Genomic DNA, 25,535 nt, shown 5'->3' with positions numbered 1-25,535 from the left:
GAAAGAATTGAGAGAGCTGATGTTCCTATGCCTTATGATGCAAATTTGGAGCACTTAGCAGTTCCACGGGTTTTTTTCTAAATATTTTGTGTATTCCTTATTTTATTTCTCTTGCAAAGTTAACTTATTTTAATAGTTATTGTGATTATGTTTGCTTTGTTCTCTTTGGAAAGTGTTGATTCCTCGCAACCTTGCTATTACTCTATGTTGTTGGTGTTAATCATCAATTTGGAAATGTTAAGGGTTTTTTTTCATGTTTGGATTGTGTTGGTTGGTTGCATTGTTCAGAAAAAAATATGTCCATGTCATATTGCCACTCATATATCACAATGAGAGCTTATATATGCCCCCATCATTTTTTCGATTCATGCCAACAAGGTAACAAATGGGGTGCTTGGAAACTTATCTGATGTCTACACTTCCTAGTGGCTTATTATAAAAAATGCCTTACATCTAGTCTACATATTAGCTTGAGAACCTCTTTGGTTTCATGATATGTCAAGGCCAAGATTCATGGTAGGAAAAGGGTCCAAAAAATATATTCAAGCACTTTTCTATGCTTGAGACCCCTACTAATTTTCATATTCTTTATTCCTTGAAGAAGTGGAAGATGAGATCTATTAGATTTCCACAATCCATGCAAATACGTTCAAATTTTTGGATTAGATAGTGTATAGTTTTTTTTACATCAATCTAATCCAGAAGTGGAAGATACTTTCATATAAATATGTCAAATGCAATGTATATTTGACTAAGAGAGAGCATGTAGATGATGATAATATGCAATTCTCTTGTAGATCATCTTCTTTTGGTGTAGAAAAACTCTGTGATAAAGATTACCTTTGTGGGGTGCTTAATTTTAGTTGTTCCTCAAGTTGTGACTATGGAGAATCATGTGTCAATAAACCATTCCAACATAGGACAATGAAAATTTTGAAACTTCTTAAGACATAGAAATATAAATGGGGAGTGAAGACCAATGAAGATATTAAGGCACGAGAATTCTTCATAGAGTATTTTGGAGAAGTTATTAATGATAAAACTTGTGAGGAAAGACTATGTAAGGTGAAGGAGTTGGGTGGAACCAATTTTCACATTTGTGAGATTAGTCATGAAATGGTCATTGATTCAACACATAGAGAAAATATATCAAGATATATCAATCATAGTTTTCAACCAAATACTAAGCTTTAAAAATGGTAGAATGATGGTGAAACAAGAATTGGGGTATTTGCTAAGACTAATATAATCAAGGGGAATTTATCACATATGAATTTATTCAATTTGGCATTGATCCACAATGTTATTATGGTGCAACTAATTGTAGAAATATTCTTGGAGAAAAAACTAGAAAGAAAAAATTATATTTAGATGCAACAGTGAAACTTGTGGCCATGGAAGTTATTGTTCCAAGGTAATTGATTAATTCAAATAAAGAGACTACAAAAATACTTGACAACATAGTTACTAGACTCAGACTTGAGAAGAACTACTAGACTCAGGGTTTAGTAAAAATTTTATAGGATTCAGCAAAAGCTAGTTTTCTGGGGACTTTTGGTGTCAAAGTGATAGGTCATCACTTAGCCAAGGTGTCTTAGCTCAAAACTCACTAGTACTCAGAGAGCCTTGGAGAGTTTGGTAACTATGGTTGATAGTAACAAATGGTTGATGCTAATAACCTCTGAATTATTTTAACAGATATATTATTGTAAGACTAGATGTCATTAACTAAAATAGTATCTCTATTCCTATTGTGGTTGAAGATTACTGATAGTTTATTATTGTTGTATAGACATATACAAAATAACGATTTATCCTAAATGTTTATTCTATGAGAGCTTTAGAAAAGAGAAAAAACATCATAAGTACACACTTAAAGTAACTAAAATATTTAACTAGAGCACACTACTAATATGAGAAAATTCATTTAAACCTTCTTTTATCATTCTGAGGCATTAATATGACTTCTTGTTTTTTGACACCTCCAATTTGATCTTATATGTTATCCTATAAATTTTGTTTTGATATCACTAACTCAAGCATGCGTACAATGTTGACATATGAACATGATCTACCGTCTTCATATTTTCCATTCTTCTTTGCAATGGAATTGTGACCTCTATTATCCATTACCACCTATGGATGATTTTAGTTGCTATCATAATTATGATCATTAACACAATCTTCCTCCTTCTCTAAATCTTCCTTACAATAATTTCTTAGGTTCAAAAGCAATTGATCCAAAAGAGGGAACAATTTTCTTTTTTCTCTTGTGTCTCAAATGTTCTTCATACCTTCCATTATTTTGTGTACTAGAATGCTGACCTCTATCATTATTTGCAAATTTTTAGTAGCTTTTATTTCCAACCTTATTATAGTTGTTATGGAGAAGAGGATGAATGCCCACACTTTATTAAGATCTGAAGAGACAACCATATTATGAGTGCTAGTCAAAGACACAATCATCAAGAGGAATCTTAATCTAAGGATCCAAGAATGAAGTCATCTTTGATAAGAATGAAAAGTCTATCTTTTATTTTTTATAAATTCTTTAAATTTTTTATTGTTGTCCCTATAATTGGATGACTTTTCATAAGGACTTAGTTGTTACATGATTTATCTGATGGCCTGTAGAATTTTATATGTCATTGAAATTAGGGAATTTATGAGGAAAGAGCATTATGCTCATCATTCATAACTTTGTTTCGAGTAAAACAATATGAAATACATTTTCTGTGGGCTTCTTCCTTGAAACTAAGTGCCCTTGGTCAACAATGTTTTAAGTTAAATCATAACACTTGATTGGTCTTGAAAAGTCAAGAAGATGTGGTGGAAATATTTTTTGGCAAAGAAAAGGGAAATGGAGGATGCATTTGAGAGCCTAGAAAGGATGACCATTGCATTCGTCTTGTGCTATAATCACAAAATTTGAAAGTAAACAAAAATAATAATCTGCCTCAGTTTTCCAATAAAAGTAAATGATAAGATAATTGTAATTTTAAACATCAAGGGGGCAATTATTCAATCAAGCACAATGGAGCTTCCAAGGTATAATCTTATAGTTGAATTAGTGGCTTTATAGGGGAGATATTACTTGTTATGTGCTCAAAAGGTCTGGGAAAGAGTAGCTATTATGTAAATTGCCAGATCTTGGTTATGAGATCATGACATCACAATCTGAGGATGTCTCTTCTTGATATGTTTTTTTTCGTATTTAGTGAGATATTTTTTTAAACAAATGATGTGCAATTTCTAACTTGCCACTTCGAGTGTCTGTGACTACAAGGCTATTTTGAAAAGAAACATAAAGCTACAGAAATTTAAAGAAGGATATGGGCATCCATCCCTCTATCCTTTCTCAAGAATCACTGATAGTCAATTTCCTTCTTTAAAAACAATAGTGGTCAGTAACAATAACAATAAACTTGTACCAATTTTATTTTACTACAAGTCTGATAAATAAACTGATTCTATACCATCTGCACTAAGAAAAACCCTTTGGGAGAGGACTATTTCGTATGAATATAACAAGAAGTTTAAAATATATTATTTCAGGAGAGTATAACCCTACACTAAAACAGAGCATGTTGAGTAAAAAATTATAATGGTTTTTGACAAAATCATTCTGGACATACCTGACATTAAATAAAATAGTATCAAGGTTCAAGTGGAGGAAGAAAATGTGCTGAAAATTAGTAGGAAAAAAAGAAAGTGGGTAGAGAAAAGTAAATATAATCAGTTGGAGTGTAGGGTCAGAAAATTTGAGATTAAATTTGCTCTACCTGGTGACTGCAATTCGGAGGCCATTTCTGTAAGCTGCTAGGATGGACTACTGAGTATAGTTGTTCCCAAACTTCCTCCTCAAGAGAAAATGAAACCTAAGAAAACTAAGGTTAAAATTGGTTAGGGTTTTAATGAACTAATTGATTAGTCGATAGGCTAATTTATGCCCATTAGAATTCAATGTCTTATGCTGGAGACATACAAAACGGTGCCTGAATAAACAATCCTTAGAAAAGACAAAGAAAGATTATGGTAAGGGAGATTTTAGTCACCGCTTTCACCATTTAATGGCCATTAACATTCACCGCCTTCACACATAGAGATCCATCCAAGATACATGTGTGACAATATTTGTTTTAGGTAAGACACATCATAGAAATAGGGCAAATTCAGTGCACTTTCGAATTCACAATCTGATGTAGAAGAGATCTTACAATTAGGGGCAACAATTTTTGTGATAATTTTTTTTATCAATTTTCCTATAAAGAGGCATGTGCGAACACTGAATACAGATAAAACAGTCATTTGCACCATTCATCAATTGACCACAAGGAAGAAGGGAGACGGTTAAAAGGGTTTTAGTAGAAGTCCCTTCTTTGAGCTTTGAGACAATGCAAACACTGTAGGTGGAGGGAAAACTTGAGGGTTTGCCTATCCTACATGTTGCAATCATCCTCCTTGCCATAACCATACTTGTCCTGGCCCTAACAATGTTTAAGGCCAATGATTACGATATAACCCTCAATTCCATAACAATTGATAATCTTAGCGGGACTGTGGATTTGCTCACTTTGATGGTGCACGTATATAGATCAAAAGCACCATTAAGGCAGCCATATTCAGGCACAAAAACAATACAACTCTTGTATTTGGAAACACTAGATAGGAAAACTTATTCTTTTCACACTATAGTGTTGTAGCTATAACTAGCCTTGCACAAGAATATTTCCATGGTGTACATGTTTTAGTAGCATGTAAAGAAACATACCAGAATGCAAAAACCCTTTTAAGGAAATTAAAAGGGAAGTAAAAAATTAACATGGAAATTGGAAATTAACAACCATTAGAAGCCCTAACAAGATAGAAGAAAGAAAGGAAAACAAGTGTGTACCTGTGAGGCAAAGAAAGAGGCCTAAGAGAAGCAACATAATCCTGTAATGTGATTCGGTCCCACTACTCATCAATCCATAACCTTGAATAGCTCTATGCTTGCGCTTGACAAATGAAAAATGAGCGATAAACAGATTCTATATAATTTAATTGAGTGGTCTGTGTTGTGGGGCTTTCTATGGTTTGCCATTAATATTTTAGAGATGGATTGGGAATGTTTTATTGGTGACCAACAGAGACAGAACTAATGCTCCAATATATGATCCGACGCAACACAATATAAGGAATCTAATGCGCAACTCTACACGGTTTGTAATGAGTCCAAAGGTTAATGGATTTGATAAAGGTATGTGCGGAGATAAACGCTACTGATTTCCTGCCTAACATAAAGAAATGTCGCTGACTGTTATTTATTTACTATAGTGTTTATTTGGTAGGGGGTTGTAAGAAAATAATTTCTTTTCGCGAATTAGTTAATTCATAATGAATTAAAAAATTATTAGAGTGATGTTAATTAAAAAAAGAGTTGATTTAAGGCTTTGAAGTTGTTGAATTAAAATCATCTATAGGTGGTAATGGATAAAAGTTAAATTTGGTTTTATGTATACAGTGCATGTATTAGTACAATTTAACAAGCTAAAGTATATATAGTTACAAATTAAATAATCATTTCTATTTTATTTCTAGTTTTGAGGAAAATCATTTGAATCATTTTTTTATAAATTTATCTACAACTTATTTTAAAATAAATTTAAAAAGTAGACATTAAAACTAACATTTATATATTTAGTGGAATCTTTCTATTATTTGTGTAGATCTAAATGAAATCTTTCTATTGCAAATCTTTCTAATTTGTAATTTAAATCATTACAAATTGTTAGGTTAAACTAAATTTATTTTAAGTTCTAACTTTATGATTAATACAAATTGTCACTTTTTTAAAGCTTTTGTGAACAATGCATAAGTAAAAATTATATTTTTAATGGAAAAAAACTTTTCTTTTTGCGCTCTATGATTATCATATTTGTTGCAATTGTGAATTCCAATCTTTCAAAAATATATTTTTCTTTTTAGAATATGAAAGAATATTTGCAACTATTCATTGCATAGTGCATATCAACCAAAACAATCATAAAAACATGAATGTGCAATTTTGGGGGCAAATTTTGATGGTTTGATTCAAAATTTAGCCTTTTTGTTATTGTTATTGGTTGATATTGACCTCAATCTATAATTTTAGATTGATGAAGGCCATAAACCATTAATAAGAGATCCTTCATATGTTCCTATGTTCATGCATGTGATAGTATTATATCACAAATTTTGTATATTTGTATAGATCATCATATCCAAGAGATTTATTTAGTTAAACCCTTGAAAACTGATCTACAACTTCTTCATCACAACATGGAAAAGTTTATTTTGATCTGAAATATTCTCTTAGATAGAAAAACAAGATGTTTGTAAGGTACACTATGAGATGGAAGATTCAAAAAGGTTGCATGTAATGGATTTGCAAGAACCTTATGAACCCAATAAATGCATACATAAGAAAAATGATAAAAAGATAAGTAAAAATGTAAGACTAAACTAATCAAGTTGAACTATTGTAATTTATCCTAGTTAAACTATTTTGTTTAAACTAACATACAAATAAATGAAGACCAAGAGACATGCTTAAAAGATCTAAGATGTTCAAAGAGAAACCATTGTGCAAACTAGCAGCATAACAATAGCACAAAGTTAGAATCATTTGAAATGAGGTAGAGCTCTCCCTTTTATAGATTATAGAAATGATTGGATGGTTGAGATGCAATAGTGAGGAATGGTGTAGATTGGATGTTTGGTGATCCATGCGTTCCTAGTTTTGGAAGTTTCCTAAAAATGTGCACATATGTGGCATCATTTTCTTTCATTTTATTTTGGAAATTGATTTTAATGTGCATTTTAGAATAGGGTATTTAATTTATTTAATTGAAAGGGGATCAATTCAATTAATTAAACAAATTTTAGGATTAGGTAACAAAATAATAGAATTAAATAAAATTAATGATTTTATGATTTTATGATGTATTAATTAAATATTTAAATGACAAATTTAACTATACAAAATTGATTTAATGCATAATAGTTCTAATATTCCATTCAATTAATTATTCATATTGGGGAACTTATTTTACTAAACCAAAAATGAGTTTACAAGTATTACCACCTAACTACAATTCAATAATAGTATTAAATATAGAAGAATATAATCATCTTTTGTTAAAAGAGTAATAAAGAAATAATAAAAATACATCCATGAAATATGAATAAAGGAGTAATAATTTATTATTTAGTCACAGAAATGGTCATTTTTTTAGTTGGTTTTATTTATGTGATTAATTATTTAGTTATTATTTTACACAATGATCAAATAAGTCATTTATTTAGTCATTTATACTAGTGAAATGTAGGAAATTCATAAAATTTGATCAATTTTAGTCACGTGACTAAAAGTCTTGGTCATGTGACTAAAATTTTTAGTCACATAGTCATTTATTTGCCAAAAATTTACTAGTGTTAGGGAAATACCCAAATAATTGCTCAAAAATAGTCCCTTTTTATAACGCATTATCCTGTAGATCTAATTTTCCATCTCTGAGGTGGTGTTCAAGAAGAATATTTCAGATTTTTCCTTGTTCACCTTCTATCCTAAAGCATCCATATAAGACTATAAAATACTTTTATAATCCAAAGCCTCTTGGATAGAGCTCTTGCCAAGTAAAATGGTATCATCTACATACTATTGGTGGGTTATGTTAGGTAGATTTCTAGTTATAGTAATTCCCAAGATCTTTCATTTCAAATATGCATTCAAAACTACTCTACCAAAAGCTTCAACCACTATAATGAAAAGGGAATGAAATAATGGATCTCCTTGTCTAATGCCCCTAGAAATTTCAAAAAAATCCTTTAGGTATCCCATTGATTAGAATAGAAATCTTAGGAGTGGAAATAAACTTAAAGATTAGATTAATCCATTGACGTGAAAAGTTGAAATCTTCTAAGACCTTGCAAAGAAAATGCCAATCAACCATGTCGTAGGCCTTCTGTATATCTAGCGTCATAAACATGCATACTTCTTTATCTTTAGTTGTCAAATGTATGGTTTCCTGAATTATAAGAATAACATCCAAGATAGATCTCCCTGGAACAAAACCTATCTATTCTTCAAAAATTAGTTTTGGGAGGAGATCCTTGAGCCTATTAGCAAAAACTTTTGAAAAGATTTTGTAAATGGTATTGCACAAGGCTATAGGGCAAAAGTCATTGGGGTGTTTCGGCCCATCCTTTTTAGGAATCAAGGTAATGAAGGAATAGGTGATTTTGGCCAGCAAAGATCCACCATTTTGTGATGCTTCAATCACTTTCCATAGGTCTTCCCCCAAGATGTCCCAACACTTTTGGAAGAAGAAGGCCTAGAAACCATTAGGCCCTTGTGATTTGTCAGGATTCATATTAAAAACTATAGTCCGAACCTCCTCCAAAGTTATTGTTCTATTTAGATTTTTGTTATCTTCAGGTGTAAACTATTTTGGGATAAATTTAAGCATTCTAGACTGGGCCTCCCTATTTGATCCTTCATAGTTATTGAGTAAACTTTTCAAATAGGAGACTAATGTGTTCGCTATTTCTTGCGGGTTCTCTATGTGCAAACCTAGTAGATTAGTGATGCTAGTTATTTTATTTAGAGATCTATTATAAATGGTTGAGTTATGAAAAAATTGTGTTATGGTCTCCCTCATCCAACCATTTCTCCTTGGATTTTTGTCTCCAAAAGGTTTCCTCTTTTGAAAGGATGTCTTCCTATTTCGCAAGAAGTTCTTTTTCTAAAGATATTTCTCATAATTCATGCCATGTCCTATAATATCCTGATTCAAATTTTTAAGTTTTTCTTCATTCTCTAGCTTTTTTTTGAAAATATTATTGAAGTTTTCTCTGTTCCACCTTAAAATGTTTTCTTTCAGCAATTTGAGCTTAGAGATAAAAATGAACATTTTAGACCCTTCAAAGCTCACTTGAGTCCACCACATCCTGATGAGTTCAAGAAATTTCAGATCTTGAAACCACATCTTTTCACATTTGAATGGATCTCTAGGTGGTTTAGATGGTTCATATATCTCCATGCGTACTGGAAAATGGTCTGATCCTACATACGGTAGGATGGAGGACTGGAATTTTTTATTATAATCCATGAAGTTACCTACTATAAAAAATCTATCTATCTAGCTTTTATTATTCCATGTAAATGATCCATTACATAATGGGATTTCTAAAAAACTATGTTTATCAATCCATACTTTAAATTCTAGAGATAAGGGTGCAAGATGTTGTGTACCTCCTACTTTTTCATCCAAACTTATAATAGTATTAAAATCACCCCCCATAATAATAGGACTATCTTTATAATTTAGTAAAACTGAACTTTATTCATCCCATGTAGCTTTTTTCTCTGTTATACTATTAAGACCATACACATTAACTAGAATAAATTTCATGTCTAATTTTAAGCTCTATATACTAACACACATCCAATTGCTACTATTCACTAGATACTACATATCTATTTTCTTCGAGTTCCAAATAATACCTATGCTACTAGATGTGCCTATCGCCTCTAGAAAGACTTAATCCCAAATACCTAGCATCTTATTTAATTTGGAAGGTCTATCTTGTTAATTTTGTTTCTTGTATTAAAATTATCTCTAAATTAAAATTCTTTAGATATTATTTAATTAGCCTTTTTTCTCTAGGGGCATTAAGGCCCCTAGCATTCCATGTTGTAATCCACATGGTACCTTGGGAAGGCACTCATTCCCATATTTAGAAGCTCATCAATTTTTCTCTATTCCCTGCAAAGTCCTTCAGTCTCTCATAACTCCTTCAATGTTTTCCTACCTCTTTTTCCTTTAGGCTTACCTTAAATTGGAGAACTTGGACCTTCTTGATTCATATGCAATCCAAGCTCTTGCTAATATTCACTAAAGTTATGTGCTGATGGACACATGCTATCCCCTATTTTTTCAAACTCTTCATTCTCTAATTCCTTGCATATCTTATTCCCAAGGTCATCCTTCTCCAAGCCCTCATGATTGAGATCTACCAAATTTCCCATGCTTGTCCTATCCTTTTCCTGATTTATTTTTGGATTGGTCCCAAGCTGCTTATCCTACTTCATTAAACTGTCCTCCATCTCAATCCTTAATATATCACTTTGGAGATCATTAGTGGTGTAATCTTCCCCCCCCCCCCCACCCTTAATAGGTGATTTTGGCCAGCAAAGATCCACCATTTTGTGATGCTTCAATCACTTTCCATAGGTCTTCCCCCAAGATGTCCCAACACTTTTGGAAGAAGAAGGCCTAGAAACCATTAGGCCCTTGTGATTTGTCAGGATTCATATTAAAAACTATAGTCCGAACCTCCTCCAAAGTTATTGTTCTATTTAGATTTTTGTTATCTTCAGGTGTAAACTATTTTGGGATAAATTTAAGCATTCTAGACTGGGCCTCCCTATTTGATCCTTCATAGTTATTGAGTAAACTTTTCAAATAGGAGACTAATGTGTTCGCTATTTCTTGCGGGTTCTCTATGTGCAAACCTAGTAGATTAGTGATGCTAGTTATTTTATTTAGAGATCTATTATAAATGGTTGAGTTATGAAAAAATTGTGTTATGGTCTCCCTCATCCAACCATTTCTCCTTGGATTTTTGTCTCCAAAAGGTTTCCTCTTTTGAAAGGATGTCTTCCTATTTCGCAAGAAGTTCTTTTTCTAAAGATATTTCTCATAATTCATGCCATGTCCTATAATATCCTGATTCAAATTTTTAAGTTTTTCTTCATTCTCTAGCTTTTTTTTGAAAATATTATTGAAGTTTTCTCTGTTCCACCTTAAAATGTTTTCTTTCAGCAATTTGAGCTTAGAGATAAAAATGAACATTTTAGACCCTTCAAAGCTCACTTGAGTCCACCGCATCCTGATGAGTTCAAGAAATTTCAGATCTTGAAACCACATCTTTTCACATTTGAATGGATCTCTAGGTGGTTTAGATGGTTCATATATCTCCATGCGTACTGGAAAATGGTCTGATCCTACATACGGTAGGATGGAGGACTGGAATTTTTTATTATAATCCATGAAGTTACCTACTATAAAAAATCTATCTATCTAGCTTTTATTATTCCATGTAAATGATCCATTACATAATGGGATTTCTAAAAAACTATGTTTATCAATCCATACTTTAAATTCTAGAGATAAGGGTGCAAGATGTTGTGTACCTCCTACTTTTTCATCCAAACTTATAATAGTATTAAAATCACCCCCCATAATAATAGGACTATCTTTATAATTTAGTAAAACTGAACTTTATTCATCCCATGTAGCTTTTTTCTCTGTTATACTATTAAGACCATACACATTAACTAGAATAAATTTCATGTCTAATTTTAAGCTCTATATACTAACACACATCCAATTGCTACTATTCACTAGATACTACATATCTATTTTCTTCGAGTTCCAAATAATACCTATGCTACTAGATGTGCCTATCGCCTCTAGAAAGACTTAATCCCAAATACCTAGCATCTTATTTAATTTGGAAGGTCTATCTTGTTAATTTTGTTTCTTGTATTAAAATTATCTCTAAATTAAAATTCTTTAGATATTATTTAATTAGCCTTTTTTCTCTAGGGGCATTAAGGCCCCTAGCATTCCATGTTGTAATCCACATGGTACCTTGGGAAGGCACTCATTCCCATATTTAGAAGCTCATCAATTTTTCTCTATTCCCTGCAAAGTCCTTCAGTCTCTCATAACTCCTTCAATGTTTTCCTACCTCTTTTTCCTTTAGGCTTACCTTAAATTGGAGAACTTGGACCTTCTTGATTCATATGCAATCCAAGCTCTTGCTAATATTCACTAAAGTTATGTGCTGATGGACACATGCTATCCCCTATTTTTTCAAACTCTTCATTCTCTAATTCCTTGCATATCTTATTCCCAAGGTCATCCTTCTCCAAGCCCTCATGATTGAGATCTACCAAATTTCCCATGCTTGTCCTATCCTTTTCCTGATTTATTTTTGGATTGGTCCCAAGCTGCTTATCCTACTTCATTAAACTGTCCTCCATCTCAATCCTTAATATATCACTTTGGAGATCATTAGTGGTGTAATCTTCCCCCCCCCCCCCCCCGCCCCCCCCAATTTGATGATTTTTTGTGTCATCTTCTCTTTTTGAGAGACAATGCTACTGTTTATATTATCAAAATTGAATACCTATATAAGTTCTTGAGACAACTGATCTAGACACTTATCATCTAGATCTGATACTTCCACCTCTGAAGGGGAATTTAGTTACTTGTTTAAAAAATTTTGAACATCTTTTATAATAGATCCTTCTGAGTTTCTATCCTCAACCCACATCTCTGGCTGGTTAGCCACTGGTGTAAAAGGTGAGGTGACTTGATTATCAAGTGTCTACCAGAATTTAGAGGCTCCTCTAGTTATTTTATTTCTAGGGGTGGATAGCTCTACCTCATTTTTTATACCTAGTGCCTACTGCTAAAAGTCCTATATTTATGTCCTGGATAGAATTTCTTCCATCCTAGCCTTAGGTGAGGAAAAAAGAAGATCATTTTCTACCTCACCTAAATCATGAATCTCTGATGTTTCTAAAGCTATGATTTGTGACTCTCCTTGTACTTCAACTCCTTTATTTCCCTCTCTTATTTGGCGTAGTAGTTCCTTATTGTGATTCAAATCCCTTTTTTTATCCATACTGAGGGGGAGGACAACTGTGACATTCCTTGCTAACTCATTTGAATTCTCCTGTGATAGAGGACCCTCTTTGATATCTATTTTCAAGTGAATCCTCATTCTTCCAATACTCATTCTTTTGCTTCCTTCTTCAAGGTCTGTTTGGGTAATATTTGTAGTTTCCTCTTGCTCTATTTCCTTATTTTTGGTCTTTATAATCGGTATAATGATCTTCTCTAAGACATCAACTACTCTTTTACTGATTATTTGTTGCTTTTGTGAATTGTCAAATTTTCCATTTTCAGTTTTTCTTGTATCCTTATCAATTTTATTTGCTTCCTTTTTCTTTTTTCCTTTCTGTCTTTTTGAAGATATACCATCCAAACCCATCTCTATATTATCTTTAGGGTTTGATACTATTATTGATTTAAGCCTTCTTCTTTTTTATAATCAATCATCTGTATCTTTGGACATCATCGGCTCTTTCTGATCTACATGATCTATCTAATATTTTGTTGGAGAATTTTGTCCTTTGAGTTCTCAAATTCTTATGTTCTTCATTATTCTCATCCAGGGAAATTTTCTTCTAAAATCATAGGTGAGGGGAAGGATTTTGGGCATAATTTTATGAAATTCATCAAATTTTAAAGTATCAACTATTTTCCCTTTGTATATCAAAAAGTTGATGTCATATGAAGCTTTGTTAGTTATGAATTTCTTCTTAGATTTAGATGGATGATTAAAATTGACATTGATTAGCATCTTGACACTATTCAAGTAGTAAAAGGATGCATCAATACCTCTAACCTCACCAACTACAGTCCCTATGGATTTGATAATATCTTCTTGACATACCTTTGAAGGAAGAGAAGGCAAGATAAACTAGGAAAGCATAATACATTCTACTTGTTCTATATTAAAATTCTGTGACCATTCTATAAATTTAGTGCAATTCCCATTAAAAATACATTCAGAGACAGAAAGAAACTCTTTTTTAACAAATTCTTCTAAACATTGTAAATATAGAATTTTATCCAAAAAATGGAAGATACTTACTTGGCCCTCATAGTTTTCCTCCAGCCAATTAGATAATAAAGGAAACTCTTTCTACGGACCATTCCATATTGTGAAGATTCCTCCCTTAAGACATCTATTCTAGGTGTCTTCAACTTTTTTGATTGAAATTTCAGATGGCTCGTCCTCAGTTTCATGTAGGATCAAACAAATAGGTGGGCTAGGGTTTGATGTAAGGGATCTGTTAGTGATTCTACAATGTAGAGGGACATAAGATAATGGTGAGTCTAAATTAGATGAAGGCCCTCCCACCTCAGGTGTTGCCAGATGTGACTAACCCAATGAATTTAGAGAGGATTTAAGAGGCTTCATGCGTGCATATTTTTTTAAATTAAAGACTTGGATTTGATTGTCTAAATGTTCCACTTGAAGAATGAATGATGATTTGAAATTTCAAATACCTCTGTGTGTGCAAAAGGAATATTTGAAATGGGGTCCTTGCAGATATTTTATTTCTTTTTCCATTGATGCCCTCTATTCTGTTGCTGGTTGAGAGGCTCTTCTACGACATGATTAAAAACCTCAAGCCTATTTTCTATTTCTACTATAAATCCATCATCTTGTTTGTTTTGGGGATTTTTCTAGTGCCATTTTTGGCCATTGGCTGGAGGGGATCTCTACCAATTATTCCTTTGATCGGTTGAAATCCTTTTCCATCTCTTTTGCAGGAACTTCTTTCTTGAATTTTTTGTGGGCTTGAGGAAGTTCGGCATTTTTGTTCATAAGAAGAGAAAAGTTTTAATTAGACATGCCATTATCACTATTTTAAGAACATATTTATTTTGTCCATGCTTTTTGAAATTTTAAAAATTAATAAAATAATTGATAACATCTAAAATAATAAAATTTCATATCTAACATTAGTTATTGTTAACTTTTTCTAATATATTTTCAAATTCCTTTTCATTAAACAATTTGTATGAATGAATAATTACTATAATTAATTATTTACAATAGATTTTGTTTCAAAAATGAGATTTTGTTTTCCTCTTCAAACATCTATATAAAATTGTTTGCACATTAAGTAAAATCTTAATAAAGTATTATAATATTTATCATTATATAATTTTTATACTCCCTACAATCTAAATTATGTAATAATCATACCAATTTTGGTCACTTATTCTTGAAAATTTCATGTGTTCATGTCAAAGTCTCCTCATTGTTTCATTTCTAGTCATGCATAAGCACATTCAAGCTAGAGTAGTACTAGGAAGTGTGACCTCCTACAAAGTCTCAATTATTTACCTCTATGATTATCTCCTAGATCCGATGCATGTTAGGTGTTCCATTCATTCTAATGAGAGATAGGTTAATGTGAATGACTACACATGGAACATAGGTCAATGAGTTTGACTCCAAAAGAAATATAGTTCAATCATGAGAGCAATATGATAATTTGACTCATGAAGAATGTCTCTTATAAATTGAAAAGCTCAAAGAGTTTTTAAATGAATGGTTTATAAGATGCAAAACTTAGTGAAACTTTTGTACATGGGGTTTCAATCAAAGTGAGTTTAGCATAGAAATTTCTTTGTAGTTAAGCAACCTCAAGCTAGAGTAATACTAGGAGGGTTGACCTCCTAAGAAGTTTAGATTCTTCACCTTTACAAGCATCTCCTAGATGCAATGAGTGGTAAGTATTTCATTAATTCTCATGAGAGATGCATCTATGTGAACTGGTACTCATTAAACATGGAATAATTAGTTTGAGTCCAAAACTACATAATTGAATCCTAAAAGATTTATTGTAATTTGGCTTTCTCAAATTTTTTTACCAAGTTAAATTTCTAAATGGATTATGAGCATTTAAAAGAAAATCATAGCCATAAATAATTATGTATCTTTCTAGTACATTTTGATATATCTTTAGAATTTTTTAAACAATTTTAATCATCCAAACTAAAATCAATACAATGCTTATGATATAATTAATGTATAATATGTTAAGTGTAGACCAAATTTATGTGAATTTTATGTTTGAGTGAGTTTCCTAGAATGCAATTTCTAATTTTTTCTTATTATTTCAATTAACTAAAGAAAATATTCATAATAAGATTTGAATATTTAATCCTAGGACATTAAATTATTATAATTTAAAATGGGAAACATTTGGATAATATTTCATATGGAAAAGTTCTTAAAATATTATACAAAATACAATTGAAATATTATACAAATTAGAAACCATAAATAATTAGAAAAATGCGAGTTAGCATAAGATCATAAGGAGACCTAAATTTTTTCCATTTTTATTAAATAATCCAAACCTTGATCGACTAAAAATCAGGAGGTTATATATTTCTTCACATTTGATTTCAATCTTCAATCTAGTGTGAAGAATCATGATTTTCCTATTAGTGATAGTTCAGTGATTCCCTACGAATTTGATGGGTTGGATTTAAATTTTTCCAAGAATGAATTTATTCAAAAAATGAGAGAGCACAAAGGATCAAGGATTTTCTATGTAGTAAACCATGTAATTTTGGTAGATCTTGTAGATGCGATGTCCCAAATCGAACAATTAAATGCAATTCATGTTGAAGTTAAAGAAAGAGTGAAAAACATTTCTTATAGAGATCCTCCACCTTGAAATCATAAGAATTGATCTCCCCAATTTCACTCCTTGAGATTTAGTTCAAGAAATGACTTAGAAATCTCACTGCATGGTGGAAACCCTAAATTCTAGTACAAATTTTGCTAATATATTACAGCATTTTTCAAGTTCTAAAAATCTGATTCTCTCTAGAAACAGTAATAATTCTTATTGGCTCTCTATATCTAAACTATTTGTCAAAATTATTTAGGGAAATGTTCTCTCATGGATATGTTTGCCGAATGTGGAATTTAATTTTTAAGACATGCGTGGTTTAAAATTGAATTTCTTAGCCATTGTCAATACCCACTTTGTATTAACTAGAATGGAAATTTAAGAACTACATATGGACATCCACTACAAAATAAATAGTAGAAAATTTGGCCCAATATTGAGGTTGAAAATGTTATGGCAGTTATAATTGCAAAATACGGTTGGAAAGATGCATTAATTGTTTAACATAATGTGACATTTCATGTAACACGATCAATATGCATAAGATGATTTGGTGAAAAGGGCCCTAGAAGAAATTATAGATGTGCATCAAGGAAAAATGGAGAAGATTTGGTTCAATATTAAGTCTTCTTTGTTTACACATATTTTTGCTTCAATTTGAAAGGTCCATATCGAGTGTAATGCTCCATGGTATATGATACCAAACCTCTTGACTCTTTCGTAGCCAAAACTTTGATGATGCTAATAGAGGAGGACATACTTTGTTTGACTCTCAATGACTACACACTTTAGACAAATTCCACTAATGTTATTGTTTGTGAGCCCATATATTGTTCAGTCTTGCCAAGAAAGGATGATGAAGGGAAGCATTCATCAAATGCAATTGAGAACCCAGTGGAGAGGGTGTGCAAACATTGGAGGAATTTGGGAGAGCCCAAATTCATAGTTGTGCCCATGGTAGACCAATCCAAGCTGCCTTTCAGAATGCTTTGTAGAAAGTCTAGAGCTACAACTACTTATACTCCTATGTCATGTTCCCATCTCTTTGCCAAAGACCTAGTTTTGAGTTCACTACTTGTAACGAAGATCAACCTTTGTTTGTGTAGTTTTATAAAAATGGCCCTGAATGGTTTTTTTCTTTTGCTCAATTTCTTCAACCTTATTGTGATTACATTTATATTAATTTTGGGTGCCCACAACATATCACCAGATGAGGTAATTATTGTGAGAAATATATTACCAACCCTAAAAATTCAATTTCACAACCCTCAATAATGCTCTGTAAAAACTATCGCTAAGTGCTAATTTTTCTCTACACCTTAAGGAGCTGAGTGGTAGGAGAGTGTTGAGTGAGCTCAGTAAATGAAGAATGACTCGACATTAATGGATGCCAAGTGAGCTTGATAGTGTGGATGCCGAGTGAACTTGATAGCCATTGGATGATGGAGCTTGGTAGTGTGGATGCCGAGTGAATTTAGTAGCCACTAGAGGATGCAACTCAGTAGAAGAAGGTACCGAATGAACTTGGTAGCCATATAGAGATAAAAACTTCAATAAGACTTGATCGAGTGAAGATTTATAATGTGAATATTTTCACCATTAAAAATCAAAGAGCCAAAGTATGAAGCTTCTAAATAAACTTTTCAAATGCAATGAATAGAAGTAGAAAAATGGATTCAAGTATGCCTGCTTGCTTTCTATTAAACTTTGATTAAATCATTACAAAATTTGGGAGCATTCAGCTTCAACTAGAAACCCCTAAAACTTTAAACAACTTCAATACTTTAGAAACTTTAAACTTGCACCTCTAATGGCTACATACAATAATGCCTAGAGCAATCACTGCTTCATAGAAAAAATCCAACAAATAACAAGCTTACAAACTTACAAAATGGACAGAGGAAACACATGCAACTAGAAACACGACACAAACTTCCTTCTATCTTCTGCATAGCTAGATTTGTCGATCACTTACTTTCTTCTTCTTCCTTTTTTGCAACTTCTGATCTCTTCTCTCTCTGATCTCACCAAATGAATGAATCAAACATCCAATTTTTTCTTTCGCAAAATATATTCCCCTTCTTTTCAGAATTTAAAGAACTCACCTAATGCATTCATATTTTCTATTTGTTCTGCAATCCGTTAGGGGTGGTAGGTGGGTGTTTGGCTCGAAGGGCAAACATCAACTACAATTAATACTCCAACCCTCCCCCTTTGTCCCGATCCAAACAAACAAGGATCACTATTGATCCACATCAACCACACCAAGACACTTTCTTAGGTATACAAAAGTTCCTATGCCTAATAGCTTTATGAAAATGTTTGCTAGCTGCTGCTCAGACTTATAGAATTCCATTTTGATATCTCTATTCTCCACCAACTCTCTGATGAAGTGATATTTGATCTCAATATGCTTACTTCTACCATGGAAGACTGGATTCTTGGACAATGCAATTGAAGAGATGTTGTCACAATAAATTATGATTCCATCATCTTGCCTTTCATTCAAATCTGTCAAGATCCTTCTTAACCAAATGGCTTGATGTTGTTGCACTTGCTGCTATGTATTTAACCTCTACTATAGATTGAGAAATAATAGGTTGCTTCTTGGATGCCCATGAAATTACACTTGATCCCATATGGAACATGTATCTAAAAGTGCTCTTCCTATCATCTATACTTCCAGCCCAATCACTATCTGTATAACCTACCAATTTGAATTCATTTGTTGTAGTATACAAAATTCCAAATCCCTTGTTACCTTTCACATACCTTAGGATCCTTTTTCTCACTTGCCAATGGGAATCCTTTGGTGTTTCCATAAATCTAGAAATCAAACTTGCTGCATGCATCAAGTTTGGCCAAGTTGCAGTCAAATACATCAAACTTCCAACCATACTCTTGTATAGTTTTGGATCCATTCTCTTGCTAGAGTCTTCCTTGCTCAACTTCAGACCTATAGTTGTTGGTGTGGGGGATGGCTTACTGTTCTACATTTTGAATCTCTCCAAGATTTTCCCTACATATTTTTCTTGAGAAATGAAAATGCCATCATGCATCTATTTTACTTCTATGCCTTGAAAGTACTTCAAGAGACCAAGGTCTGTCATGTCAAATTAATTTTTCATGGCCTCTTTGAACTCACCAATTAGAGCCTTGTCATTACCAATAAAAATAAAATCATCTACATACAAGACAAAAATCAACACATTCCATTTGCTACCTTGATGTAGAGTGTAGGCTCACCATTTTTTTTGCTAAAGCCATTGCTCATCAAATATGAATCAATCCTACTATACCATGCCCTTGGAGCTTGCTTGAGCCAATAAAGAGCTCTCTTCAATCTATATACTTTCTTCTCTTCACCTTCTACTTCATAACCAGGTGGCCACTCCACATAGACTTCTTCTTTCAATACACCATTTAGGAAGGTGGACTTCACATCCATTTGATATACCTTCCATTTGTGCTAAGCTACAATTGATATGATAGCATGCACAGTTTCCATTCTTGAAACCGAGGCATATGTTTTATAATAATCTCTACCATACTGCTATTTGTAGCCCTTGACTACCAGCCTTGCCTTATGCCAATCAATCTTGCCTTCAGCATTGCATTTGGTCTTGTAGACCCATTTCACTCCAATCACTTCCTTTTTGGGAGGCAATTTAGTTAGCTCCCATGTCTCATTCCTTTGTATAGCATCTATGTCCTCATCCATGGCTTTACACCATTTCTTCTCCTTAATATCTTCTTCAAAATACATTAGATCACTATGAGAAAATAATGCAAAATTAACACTCTCATCATAATCTTCATACCTTTCATCTTGGTATATCTCCTAAGACTCTTGGTCTTTCTTGATAATAGGGAGGAGAGTATGAGATCAAAATCTTCACTACTGCTACTTTTTCGACCAGCTCAGTCCTCACTATTACTTGGCACTGACACTTGGTCATGCCTAGAGGATATTAGCAATGACTGAGGCTTCTTGCATTTTCTTATATTTTCTCCTTCTTCTTGTTTTTCATCAACATCTTCTTCATTCATAATTGGCACTTTACTTGAGGTGCTCAGTGATTCGTCAGTTGGTCCATACCATGACTAATTTTCAAGAAATTACACATCTCTTGAGAGAATCATCTTGTTGCTCATTGGGTCATACAATCTGTATGCCTTTGATTTTGAGCTATACCCTATGAAGATGCACTTCACACCTTTGTCACCCAATTTTTGTGTTTTCTCTTTAGGCACATGTGCATATGCAATGCATCTAAACATCATTAGGTGTTCAACTATCCATCTTCCTCATGACCATGCTTCCATTGGAATTCTATCACGAACTGCCTTTGTAGGATACCTATTAATTAGGTAAAATATTGTTGTCATAGGCTCTCCCCAAAATTTAGTTGGGAGACCTTTCTCTTTCATCATGCTCCTTGCCATTTCAACAATGGTCATGTTCTTTCTTTCAACCACTCCATTCTATTGTGGTGTATAGCTAGCTATGAGCTCTTTCTTTATGCCATGTTTCCTACAAAAATTTACAAAAGAATTAGAGGTATACTCCCCTCCTCTATCTGATCTTATGATCCTAATATAGTGTCCACATTCTCTTTCAACCTGGGCTTTGAACTCAAGAAACTTATGAAATGCTTTAGATTTAGATTTCAATAATAAAACACATGTCCTATGACTGAAATCATCAATAAATGGCATGAAATAAATACTACCCCCATTGGAAGTAACTTGCATAGGATCGACTAGGTTAGTATGCACTAACTCTAATAGATATCTAGCTCTCCTACAATTTCTAAATGTAAAGGGAAGCCTATGTTGCTTACCCAGAATACAAGCCTCACACTTGTCACATGAATCTCCTATTCATGGCAAACCTTCTACCATTCTTTTATTTGACAAAAAAAATTAAACCAACATAGCCAAGATGACCATACCTGAGGTGCCATAACCATGAAGGGTCTTCAATTACCCTCCTTAGAGCTAATTGTGTGGGAGGTGCAGCACCAACTTGAGATGAGAAACATGTCTCTATCCTTAAGGGAAACATTCTATTCTTTGTGATTTGAACTACTGCAAGTAAGTTCTTGCTCTCATCCTTTTCATGAATGAGACACCTGTTATTCTCCATCGGCACTTTGTATCCAATTTGAATGAGTTGACCAATGATCATCAAATTTTGCTTCATACCAGGGGCAAAATACACATTTTGTATTTCCTTCTTCTCACCTTGCTTGGTGTGGACCATAATAGATCCTTTTCCCACTACTAGTAGGGTTCCATTGTTACCCATTTTAATGTCAGATTTGAAACTCTTGTCAATGAATGAAAATAAAGTTTTATTGCCACTCATGTGGTTGCTACATCCACTGTCAAGGTACTAAACCTTAGGGCTTCCTTCTTCACCAACATTACACATGATGAAGGCAGTGGCATTGTTTCCACTTCCCATGTTCACATCAACCACATTTGCTTGTCTCGACTGATCATTTTGCTTCTTCCAACATTCACTTGCATAATGCCCATATTTATGATAGTAGTAGCATTCTACATTACTCCTATTTGAATTGTAGTTTTTCTTACCTCCTCTTGAAGTATTTTGTGAGCTACTTGCTCCATCTACTCTCCCTAGGCTTTTTGCTACAACATTTATTTGTCCTCCATTACCTCGACCTCCGCCTCTAGAATTTCTTCCTGAGCCATTTCTTCCTCTCCCCCTTCCTCTTGGATTTGACTGAGCCTTGAATGCTTACTCTTGGGAATAAGAAGATGTAGATCTATTGATCCTATGCTAATGGGTTTGAAGAATACCCATCAACTCATCCATTGTCAAGATAGTGAGGTTTTTTGCCTCTTCTATGGTCATGACCAAATTGTCATATTTATGAGGTAAACTCCTCAGTATCTTTTCCACTATCCTCTACTCTTAATAGTCTTCTCTATTTGACTGCAGTTGATTAATTACACTGGAGGTCCTTGAACTGAAATCTGCAATTGATTTATTTTCCTTAATCTGGAGGTTCACAGACTCCCTCCTTATATTCTATAGCTTTAATATATGAACTTTATCAATCCCCTTGAAGTTCATCTCAAGGATATCCCATGCTTCCTTTGCATAATTTGCTACTACAATTTTCAAAATAACTATCTCTGTCATTGCTACTTCAATCAAACTTAATGCCTTAGCATCCTTTCTCCTTGACTCTTTCACCTGAGTCTTTTGTGCATTTGTGAGAGCAGCATACTGAGTTGTTTCTATCACATCATTGAACCCATTAATCACAAACTCCCATAAATCATTTACAACCATTATGGTTTTCATATTCTTTGTCCCTGTATCATAATTTTGTCCATTAAAGGGTGGTGGTTGCTGCCATATCTTTCTTGGATCTCTTGCCATGATAAATATCCCAAAAAAAATTTCCCTAACTCACTTTGGATGTGGGGCCTCAAAGCTCTGATACCATGTGAGAAATATATTACCAACCCTAAATAATGCTTAGTAAAAACTATTGCTGAGTGCCAATTTTTCTTAGCATCTTAAGGAGCCAAGTGTCAGGAGAGTGTCGAGTGAGCTCGACAAATGAAGAACAACTTGGCACCAATGGATGTTGAATAAGCTCGGTAGTGTGGATGCTGAGTGAACTTGATAGCCACTAGATGATGGAGCTTGGTAGTGTGGATGCCAAGTGAACTTGGTAGCCACTAGAGGATGGAGCTTGATAGAAGAAGGTACTGAGTAAACTCGGTAGCCACTGCAAAGATAAAACTTCAACAAGACTTGATCTAGTGAAGATTTATAACATGAACATTTTCACTGTTAAAAATCAGAGAACCAAAGTATGAAGCTTCTAGATAAAATTTTCAAATGCAATGAATAGAAGTAGAATAATGGATTCAAGTATAGTTTCTTCCTTTCTATTCAACTTTGATTAAATCATTACAAAATCTAGGAGCATTGGGCTTCAACCAGAAAACCCTAAAACTTTAAACAACTTCAATACTTTAGAAAATTTAAACTTGCAGCTCTAATGGCTACATACAATAATGCCTAGAGCAATCACTGCTTCATAGGAAAAATCCAACAAATAATAAGCTTAATAACTTATAGAATGGACAAAGGAAAAATGTGCAACTAGAGACACGACACAAACTTCCTTCTATCTTCTGCACAACTAGATCTGTTGGTCACTTACTTTCTTCTTCTTCCTTCTCTAAAACTTTTGATCTCTTCTCTCTCTGATCTCACTAAATGAATGAATCAAACATTCTATTTTGTCTTTGGAAAAATATTTTCCCCCTCTTTTCAGAATTTTAAAAACTCACCTACTACATTCATGTTTTCTATTTGTTCTGCAATCCATTAGGGGTGGTAGGTGGGCATTTGGCTCTAGGGGCAAATGTCAACTACAATTAATATTCCAACAATTATGGAGCTTTCTTGATGGACAACTTGCCTCTAGTGAAGTCATTGGTTGAAAATTTAGCATCTAATTTATCTCTGCCTATATTGTGTAAGATTCAAATATTTCCATTGCTTGAGAAGACCATAGCCTATACAAAGATGCTCTCTCCACATTGTCCATGGAAGAACTAGGGATAAAAAAAATGAAAGTAATAGAGTAGACTAGACTAGCAATAGAGCAATTAGAAAGACATCTAGCATATAATCTATTTTTTCCTTTATCTTGTAAGATTTAGATATTTCCATTGCTTTAGGACATAATAGCTTATGCAAAGATGATCTATGCTCACCATCCATAGAAGAACTAAGGATTAAAAAGATGGAAGTAATAGAGTAGACCGAGCTATTATTAAAATAGTTAAGAAGGCATCTAGCATCTAATATATATGTGATTGTATCCTGTAAGATTTAGATATTTCCATTGCTTGAGAACACCATAGCTTATGCAAACATGCTCTTTCCTCACTATCCATGGAAGAACTAGAGATCAAAAATATGGAAGTAACAGAGCAGACTAAGCTAGCATTAAAGCAGTTAAGAACATATCTAGCATCTAATCTATCTATTCCTATATCTTGTAAGATTTAGATATTTGCATTGCTTGACGACACCATATCCAATCAAAGATGCTCTATCCTCACTTTCCATGGAAGAATTAGGGATAAAAAAGGTGGAAGAAATAGGAATAAAAAAAAAGGTAGAAGAAATAGAGCAGACTGGGCTAGCATTAAAGCAGTTAAGAAGACACTTAGGATTCTCGTATTAGCTAATGGGAATATAAGGTATTTGAAAGATGTTTATGATTGTTTAAGAGAGAGTGGGGAAATTATAATTTTATTAGTTGAGTCACTCCTTTAAAACCCTACACTATTTGTAGGGTATCAGTAGGAAACAAAGTGTTATAATAATGTAATTTCCCAAGTAGTAGTGTTGGAGAAGTATGAGAAGCTAAAACATTTTGAGAATGGATTTGGAAAAGCATTGGACCAACCCACTTTGTTCTAGGAATATTTGGATCTCTGCTAAACATATCTAGTTCCTTGGCATATGATTTGAGCCAATGTGCATGGAATGTTAGGTGATTGGTTCAGGATTCATCTAGACATTCGCAAGTAACTCAACAAGCAATCAAATCTTACATTTGAGTGGCTTTGACACATGGTACATAATCTTTTCAAATGTGATATTAAACTTGTAATCCACCAATTGATTCCCAATTAGCTAGTCAACAATAGCCTTCCCAAAGAGTCTTTATCACTCTTACAATCCTATATTTTCAATTCAAATTCTTTAAACACCGCCACAAATCTAATCTCGCAGAGAGTGGAGGAAAACAATTTTGATAATCCATACTATGGCCATTATAATAGCTATGGTAATTGAAATGAATTTTTGAGAAGCTATTAACCCCATAAGCTTGTAGATATAAGAAGCATGTTGTTGTTCCCAAAAGTATTTTTACTCCATTTCCACAATTTTTCATTATCGGCATTGCAAGTTCCTCAAGAAAAATAAAATTTTGAATATAAATAAAGAATGTATTTGCAAAATTAAAATTATAGAGCTATCCTTTAAGATTGTGTGGGAAGTAAAATGTTGGAGAAAATTTTCTGAGGGGACAAAGATTCTAGTCTCACCAAGTTGATGTATTCTCTTTGCTCGATGTTGTAGTATTCGCATATTGTAAAACTTGCCCATCAACTTAAGCTATATTTCAAGTGATTTTAT

The 25,535-nt window shown here is 33.1% G+C and overlaps 1 pseudogene; it reads left to right on the top strand.

Moving 5' to 3' along the window:
- Nucleotides 1-16,922: 16,922 nt before the first annotated feature.
- On the top strand, nucleotides 16,923-25,190 carry LOC149536309 (uncharacterized; annotated as a pseudogene).
- Nucleotides 25,191-25,535: the final 345 nt, after the last annotated feature.

Source organism: Cupressus sempervirens, chromosome 10 (assembly GCF_028749045.1).
Source record: "Cupressus sempervirens isolate cs-2001-9-10 chromosome 10, ASM2874904v1, whole genome shotgun sequence".
Taxonomy (NCBI): domain Eukaryota; kingdom Viridiplantae; phylum Streptophyta; class Pinopsida; order Cupressales; family Cupressaceae; genus Cupressus; species Cupressus sempervirens.
This window is presented reverse-complemented; position numbering and strand designations above follow the sequence as displayed.